The sequence below is a fragment of the Echinops telfairi genome, unplaced genomic scaffold (assembly GCF_000313985.2).
Source record: "Echinops telfairi isolate 266 unplaced genomic scaffold, ASM31398v2 ScPeMD7_7405;HRSCAF=8443, whole genome shotgun sequence".
Taxonomy (NCBI): domain Eukaryota; kingdom Metazoa; phylum Chordata; class Mammalia; order Afrosoricida; family Tenrecidae; genus Echinops; species Echinops telfairi.
In genome coordinates this window covers 2,232,420-2,241,182 of record NW_022111305.1, presented here as the reverse complement: position 1 = coordinate 2,241,182, position 8,763 = coordinate 2,232,420, and the positions used below count along the sequence as shown (strand labels likewise).

The following is an 8,763-nucleotide window of genomic DNA, read 5'->3' as shown; positions in this document are numbered from 1 at the left end:
TGATAGTTTATAAATTGGTATTTTGTCATATCTTGCCCTGTCTGACGTCTCCCTTCACCCACTTTTCGGTTGTCTGTCCCTCAGGGAGGAGGTCACATATGGTTCCTTTTATATGGTTATTAACTTTTTCTGCATCAACAATTTTGCACTTTTTAATGGTATCCTATAGGTGCCATATATATTTAGGACTCAATTTTAAAATTCATTAGGCATTTATTTGAAAGTAAAATATCAAAAAAATTCTTCTGAAATTTAAGATTAACCACCAGAATACCAATGATATTTAATCACTTATATCGCCAGTAAGCTAAACTTCAGTTTACCCTTTGAGTATAGTAGGCATAGATCTATAAGTCATCAAGGAAAGCAAAGCTGTAAAGCATGTAGGAGAGGATGCATAACGTTTTTTGGAAAGATGGAATAAAAGGTAATAGAATTTTTTCGTGAATATTTTGATCCCCCTTCATATATTTAGGTTCCAAACCATTTTCTTGAGGTAAATAGCACACTAAAATCTCAAGTCTATTTGGGCCTCTACTAAAGTACTCCCTCAAAGCAAGAACACTTTGTTCTATTAAACTGACATTCCATGATGCTCACCTTCCCAAAACAATTGCTGAAAACAAAGCGGGTGCATAAGCAAATGTGGTTCAGAAAGCTGATGGTGCCCTGCTATCAAAAGATATAGCGTCTGGGGTCTTAAAGGCTTGAAGGTGAACAAGCAGCTATCTAGCTGAAAAGCAACAAAGCCCACATGGAAGAAGCACACAGGTACCAGGCATCCAAGAACAAAAGATCAGATTATTGTGAATGAGCAGGAGTGCAGAGTGGGGACCCAAAGCCATCTGTAGGCAACTGAACTGTTCAATTTGTAACAATGAAAATACATCCCGCATATCAGATATTTACATGATGATTCATAACAGTAGCAAAACGACAGTGATGAAGTAGCAACGAAAATAATGTTATGATTGGGGTCATCACCACATGAGGAACTGTATTAAAGGGTCTTGGCATTAGGAAGTTTGAGAACCACTGGTTTAGAGGCTTGCAAATCCCAATATGTGGGTCAGAGTGGAGGCTACTCCTCACTCACATGTTTGCATGCAGCGCTGACAAGTCCAAAAGTCGCAAGGCACTTGTTGAAGCTGTTGGCTCACCGGGCTGTGAAAGGTAGAGAATCAGAAATCACTAGATATGACTGCACACTGCTAGGTCAAGTACCCGGAACTGAAGGTGAAGACAGGATCCCAGAGCAAGAGAAAACCTTGAAAGAACATCCATGCATGTTTGACTGCAGGTCATACCCCTGGCCAACCCCCCTTAACACAGAAAAAGGGTGTGACATGAGTGTGACAATGACTTGAATAAGGGTGGGAAGTGAGTTAGGGTGAGACTTCCTTTTCCTCTTCCCCTAAGGTTAAGAGGCAAGGGATAACCCACTATAATCCTGCTTCTTAACATAGAGAGGTTAGGATTGGCCACATATGAGATAAAGGGTAATCATATACTATCAGTAAAAGATAATTAAGTCAGTTACAAAGAGGAGGACAGCTGTACAGTACTAGGAATTGTGACTAGCCAAATTGAGACAGAACATTATCACTAATTCAAACAAAATTGGAATTATCGGCCATGAGAGTTCTTTGTTACATGTGTTAAACTAATGCTGTTGACATTTTCCTGTTAACTCCTGTGGATGTGTCTTTGGGGCCCACGTCATTGGAGCTCTTTGGCACACTGACCCAGAATCTGGCTCGTGAAGACCCAAAAACTACATTGGCAAATGATCTGTCAAGTGGCCCATGAACAAAATTGAGATTGGGTTGCCCTTTGAAATAAACCTATTTGAATTTTATTATCTCCAGAGCACCTGTGTCTCTAATCTTGTGAAAGGTTAGTATTCTATCCATCAGAGTGAGATTAGAGCTCTGGCTGGTGTCTGCTCCTGATGATAACTGAATGCAGCAGTTAGACCTGGAAGAAGGAGATTCATTACCTTCAGCAGTTCAAAACGAGAAGGGGGAACTGAGCACCGAGGGAGTCACATCTCTACCATAAAGCCATCTATTCCCAGGTGACCCTATTTGAAACAGCACAAAACCAAAATTAAAGGGCTGCTGTCAGGGTGAAGCACACAGCAGAGGCCTTTAGATAAACCCTCCAAGACCAGAGCTATCTGCCGACTAACCTCTGCACAGATGACCAGTTTCCTATGTGCAGATAGCTTCTTGAAAGCCACGTCTCTTTCTTTTGGGAGGTATTTATGACACACATCAGAGAATAAAATAATAATGGTATATTATCACTACATAACATATAGCTACCAACATTAACAAATATGAAACAGTCACAAAAATGTGGAACAATACCTGTGATATGACAAAACAAGTAATGATAAACTCCAAAAATTCAGTTACAACAGATAGCAATCCTGTAAGACTAAGACTGCATTTTCACAGGAGTACAAGAGACTCATCTTTCTCCTCAAAGAGCGGAACACTGAGATAACTATCTTTTCAGGGGAAGGGACATCCACCTATAATTCCAACGTTGAAATACACATCATTTGAAAGTTATTTGTAAACTTAAAATAGAGCAGTGAATTAATTAGCCCTATTTTCTAAGGTGACATTTGATTTTAACACCATGGAAATTTCTACATTAAACAAGGCAGAATTTCTACATTAAACAATGTAGAATTTCATAAAGGACATTGCCCCTGGAAAATTTCTATTTTTATAAATGTCAAATATATATTTCTTTTTGTTTATTGCATTTCAAAGGATTAGTAGTTACTCAAATCATTATTTGAGAAGAATCCTGTAAGTGATTGACAAAAGCCTATTTAATTAATGTTAAGGAAACATAAATCAGTGTGAAGTTAATTGATTTGCATTTAGAGCTTACACAATCATATTGTAAGGCTCATTATGTACCTATACCAGGTTATCATTTTACATGTGTTCGTCTGAAGCATATAATGACGTTTGAATTAAGACATTTATGATGCAGGGTGGGACTGGTGTTCATTTCCCATGATTGACTTAAGAAATATAGGTACTCCTTTGGCATGGCTTGAAAAGCTGTGCCATCTGCAAATCCTCCCCAACAAGCTCAAGTATATCGTAGCAAGAATTAGTTGAAAGATACACTGACTTGCATTTGTTACTTATTTTTCCATGGTTAGCTTATGTATAGAAACATCCAGATTTTGCAGGGGTGGGGGGTGTCTTTCATGCCTGATACCTGACCCTTTCGCCACCATGTCATCTTACAGGCTGGTGTGCTTCTTCCATGTGGGCTTTGTTGTTTCTCAGTTAGATGGCCCCTTGTTTATCTTCCAGCATGTGGGACCTCAGATTCTGTGTAAGTTGACAGCTTGGCACCATCAGCTTTCTTCACCGCATTTGCTTATGTACCCACTTTGTCTTTAGCATTCGTGTTGGGGTACACTGGTGTGCTTCTTCCTTGTGGGTTTTGTTGTTTCTTAGCTAGATGGCTGTCTGTTTGTCTTCAAGCACCATCTGCTTTCTACCCGACTTTTGCTAATGCACCGCCTATGTCCTCAGCGATCGAGTAGGGGTAGGCTGGTGTGCTTCTTCCGTGTGGGTTTTGTTGTCTCTCAGCTAGATGGTGCTTGTTTATCTTCAGGTCTTTAAGGCTTCAGGTGCTATATCTTTTGGTAGCTGAGCACCATCAGCTTTCCTCACCACACCCTCTTGTGCACCCATTGTCTTCAGTGACTTCAGTTGTTATATCTTTAGGGGGAGTGCAGAGTGGGGACCCAGGGCCCATCCGGGGGAAATTGGACATCCCCTTGCAGAAGGGCTGCAGGGAGATGAGGAGCAAATCGGAGTACAGTGTAGTAACAATGAAATATGCAATTTTCCTCTGATTCTTAAATGCTTCCTCCACCCCACTACCATGATCCCAATTCTACCTTACATATCCGGCTGGACCGGAGGAGGTGCACTGGGGCAGATAGGAACTGGAAATACAGTGAACCCAGGACAGATGAACCCCCCAGGACCAGTGGAGAGAGTGGCGATGGCGGGAGGGTGGAGGGAAGGAGAGGGAGAAAGGGGGAACAGAGGACAAGGTCTACATGTGGCCTCCTCCCTGGGGGACGGACAGCGGAGAAGTGGGTGAGGGAGACGTGGGATGGGGTAAGAAATGATAAAATAATAATAAATTATAAATTATCAGGGGTTCAAGGGGAGCGGGGAGGGAGAGGGAAAAATGAGCTGAAGAAGTGGAAAGTGGGTGTCATAAGAATGATGAAGTCAACATATGTACTAAAGTGCTGGACACAGATGACGTATGTGCAGATTGTGATGAGTTGTATGAGCCCCTAATAAAATGATTATTTAAATTAAAAAAAAAGAAACATCCAGAGGAGTTAATTTGAGTGAATGAAGATTAGCTCAAGGTTTATTCTTGAGATGGAGGTCAGAGATACCCCGAGTCTTCAAACTTTTACCAATTTGGACACAGTCATCCCTCCCACAGCACTTTCTGCCTCCTTTCTGGGATCAATAGTTTGTTCTCTCACTGGACGATTCCAGTCCACTGACTTTCTTCAGTTCTAAAGCCCTTGAGCATGGTGCAACTCTTTTAGGAGGTCCCTTGGTTCTCTGTCCTTCTCTCTTCTACCTTCTTTATACTTCTGAACCCCCTGGGAGGTTGGTTGCTTAAATCTACAATTCCTTGTCAATTTCAAGACAGGGCCTTATCTAGTGAAGGAGTAGCACACAAATTGGCCAATCCTCTGTCTGTAAACCACACATGCCTCAGCTCAACTCATTTGCATAGGCATGTGACTACCCTATTTCTCCGAAATTAAGACATCCCCTGAAAATAAGACCTACTTACAGTTTTGCCTCTCGCTGAAATATAAGGTATTCCCCCCCGAAAATAAGACCTCCCCCAAAACAAGGCCCCCCGAAGCTACCGTAATCCTGGACTCTGGACCGTAGCTGCGGGTTCTGCAGCGCAGCCGGAACAGACAGGAAGTGCAAGGTCTCTTTTAATAAAACAATAAGCAATAAATGTGTACCGTATTCTTCTTTATGGGAAAATAAGACATCCCCTGAAAATAAGACCTAGCGCATCTTTGGGAGCAAAAATTAATATAAGACGCTGTCTTACTTTCGGGGAAACAGTAGGTGCTCAGAGGTAACAGTCACAGGGCAGGTTGTAACTAAGGACAGAGGGGTGAGGGCTGGGGACCAAACCCAATCGTTTACAACGTATCCAGGAACTCTCAACCCATCTGGATAAGAGTGACCACTCCTCTGAGGCAGAAAAATAGGGTAAAAGTCACTCCCTAGGGCTTCAGAGAAAAATCTTTCAAGCTGTTTGTTTGAGGAACCAAAGCAAGAGGCCCCCAAAGAAGTCATTCTATCATCAAACTCAGATACTGCGTTGTTCCCTCGACGGTCTCGGGACTCTCCGTTCCTGTTTCTGAGGGCGGGTCATTCTTCCGCAGAGAGCAATGGCTTTGATGCTGGTGTGTTATTCGACTTTCAGCACACCTTCTTGCTGGCCTTGAGTCCATGCTGACTCAGAACAGTGCAGAAATGCCCCTGTGAGTGTCTGAGACTGTCACTCTTCACAGGAGTAGAAAGCAGTGCTTTTCCCCCAGGGGTGGCTGGTGGTTCTCAACGGCTAACTGGCTTTTTAAGAACCCAACCTGCAACCAATTCACCGACAGGGCTCTTTAGGTGGGTCCATGCCACCAACCTTTCGGTGAGCAGTTGAATTAATCATTTTGCTTAGAGATGATTAAGTAAAAGTGGATCTTTCCCCTTGTACTTTGACGTGTGTATAATAATTAACAGTGAAGTTTATGGATTATTTAATCTGTAATTTGGGAGATGATTCTCTATGTAGACAATCAGTGTGCTAGTTGCTGTAACGATATATAATCCAGGCTGCGTGGCAGTGAAGTAGTTCCTTCGAGGAAAAGATTTGAACGTGCTAAGTTATCCAGTCCAAAATTGAGTAATAATGGGGCCAAATAATCACACATGGGAATTGTGTTCTTAAATATTATAAAATTTGCTGCCATCAAGTTCAGTACCAACTCAGAACCCCCCATCCTCCCAGCTCCACCCCCACCCCCCTGTGGGTTTCCACAGGGCTAGAAAACCCAGTCTTTCTCCCCTGGAGCAGTACTGATTTCAAACTGCAGGCCATGTGAACGTAGCCCCACACGTAACCACTACACCACCAGGTTTCCTAAATATTCTATTATTGCCTTTAGAAAGTATTTTTTTAATAAATCATTTTATTTGGGGCTCTTATCACAATCCATCCATTCATACATGTGTCAAACACATTTGTACATATGTTGCCATCATAATTTTCAAAACATTTTCTTTCTACTTGAACCCTTGGTATTAGAAAGTATGTTGCAATGTATATTTAAGGATGATGATACGTAATGCCCTAAGAGTTTTTAATACCCCCCATGAGTTAGCCTCATCACAGTGTGATGCTTTCATTTAGGATCAAGTGCAGAATCATGTCGGTCTTTTCAGCCCTCGTCCTGGTGCTGCCTCATACTGCAGCCCAGTGTGCCAGGCTAGAACAGTGGTCTACGTCAACTAGTTGACCGTTTTTCTGTTCTGTTTCTTGATCTTCAACTTATACTAACATCTGATTTGAATACAATGTGTTCCTTATGCCGGTGCACGTATCTGACACTGGCTGGAAAAGTGTCCCGCAGGGTTCATGAGGTTCTACCATCTAGTTAGAGGAGACTCGGTGCCCTAGTGGGCTCCACCTTGCGCTGCTACCCACAAGGCCAGCTGTTCTAACTCTTGTGATGATCCAATGTCTTGAAAACCCACAGGGACAGTTCTACTCTGCCCTATCTGGCTGGTCACTATGAGTCAGAACTGGCGCAGTGGCAGTGAGTCTAGGCCATACTATCTAGTTCAGGAGCCCTGGGCACCCAGTGGTCTAGGGTTAGGCTGCTAAGCAAAAGATGGTCCTTTGCCCTCATCATTCTCTCCATGCCCTTGTCGGGTAGTCTAGTGGGTACATGTTGGGTGTGATCCACATGGTCAGCAGTTCGAAACCACCAGCAGCTCTGCTGGTGCAAAACTGGGGGTTTCTACATTTGTAGAAGAGTTAGAGTCGTGGAAACCCCACCAGGGAGGGGGGTGCTATGGGTCAGCATTGACTCCATGGCAGTGAGCGTGAGATTCTCTCCACTGGAGAAATAGCTGGCGCTCTGCTGCCGTACAGACGGATAGACCCAGAAACCCCACAGAGCAGACACATATACTCTGGCCTCTGGGGTGAGTGTGACGCAGAATCCGTTCTTAGTGAGTGGGCTTTTTTTTTCACATTCTCTAGTTATGTGTGAACTTATCATCACACGTTCTTAATCCATTTTTAATCTTCATTTAAAGTTTAGTGGATGGCCTTACTCCTGAAAGGCCAAAGAGAGGAGTGTAGATTTTGAAGATAACTGTGTTATGTTGTTGGTTATTCCGGTTTCCTGGGTTGTGTTTGTGTGTCTTTGTTTTGCTTTTGCCTCATAGAAGGACGAAAGCTATAGCAATGCCCCAAGGAGGGGAGGTGCAGTTGCTACTATGAGAATTTACTCCTATTTGAAATTATATGGACTTTTTAATTTTATAAATTCCTCAGATGAATTAATGGGATAAGTCTTAATACAATCTAATATGGTTTAGTCAGTGCCTACTTATACCCACAGAACAAGAATTTATAAATTAGGAGCTAAAGAAATAGAAAACTCAGGGAGGCCAGAGCAGAGATCCAAAACCAGTCGGTAGACAATGGAACATCCCCTGACACAGTGGTTCTCAACCTTCCTAATACTGCGACCCTTTAATATAGTTCTTCATGTTGTGGTGACCCCCCCAACCATAAAATTATTTTCGTTGCTACATCGTAACTGTAATTTTGCTTCTTTTATGAATAGGGCAACCCCTGTGAAAGGGTCATTCGACCCCCAAAGGGTTGTGATCCACAGGTTGAGAACCGCTACGTAATTGAAGGGTCACAAGGAAGGGGTGAGTCAACCAGGGCTCAGTATATCTCTGATGAAACACACAATATTCCTCTGGTTCCTTTAGGCTTCCCCACACCCCACTATCATGACCTCAATCCTGCATTGCTCTGTGGGCTAGGCCGGAGCATGTACGCAGGTACAGATAAGAGCTCATGACACACAGAATCCAGGTCAGATAAACCCTTCAGGAACAGAAAAGGGAGTAGCTATACCAGGAAGGTAGGGGAGAAGTGGGGGAGAGGAGGGCGAAAGGGGGAACCGATTGCCAAGAATTGGTTGCAAAGGTAACCACCACCACCCCACCACCCCTTAGGGGAATGAACAGTAGGAATGCGAGTGAAGGGAGACAGCGGTCAGTGTAACATATAAAAACAGTAATAATTTATAATTTATCAAGGGGTCACGAGGGTGGGAGAGGGAAAAAGAGGATCTGATACTAAGGGCTCAAAATGAAAGTAAATGTTTAGAAAATAATGATGGAAATATAGGTAAAAATATGCTTGATGCAATTGATGTATGGATTGTTATAAGAGCTGTAAGAGCCCCCCAAAAATGATCTCTTTAAAATAATTAATTAAAAAATATTTTCTCACACACACAAATAGAAAATCACAAATAAAATTTTGCTTCTAACAAAATTGTCTTTCAGTAATTATAAATTTTGAAGCTTTCATTTTTTAAAATAAATTGGTATTCAGAAAATAATTTTATGT

The 8,763-nt window shown here is 42.4% G+C and overlaps 1 protein-coding gene and 1 pseudogene across 1 annotated transcript in view; one reads left to right on the top strand and one right to left on the bottom strand.

Annotated features, from left to right (window-relative positions):
* Window positions 1-4,501, bottom strand: part of LOC115871786 — a 7,296-nt pseudogene extending 2,795 nt beyond the window's left edge.
* Window positions 1-8,763, top strand: part of GPC6 (glypican 6) — a 1,378,959-nt gene that overhangs the window by 666,823 nt on the left and 703,373 nt on the right. The window lies entirely within an intron of this gene.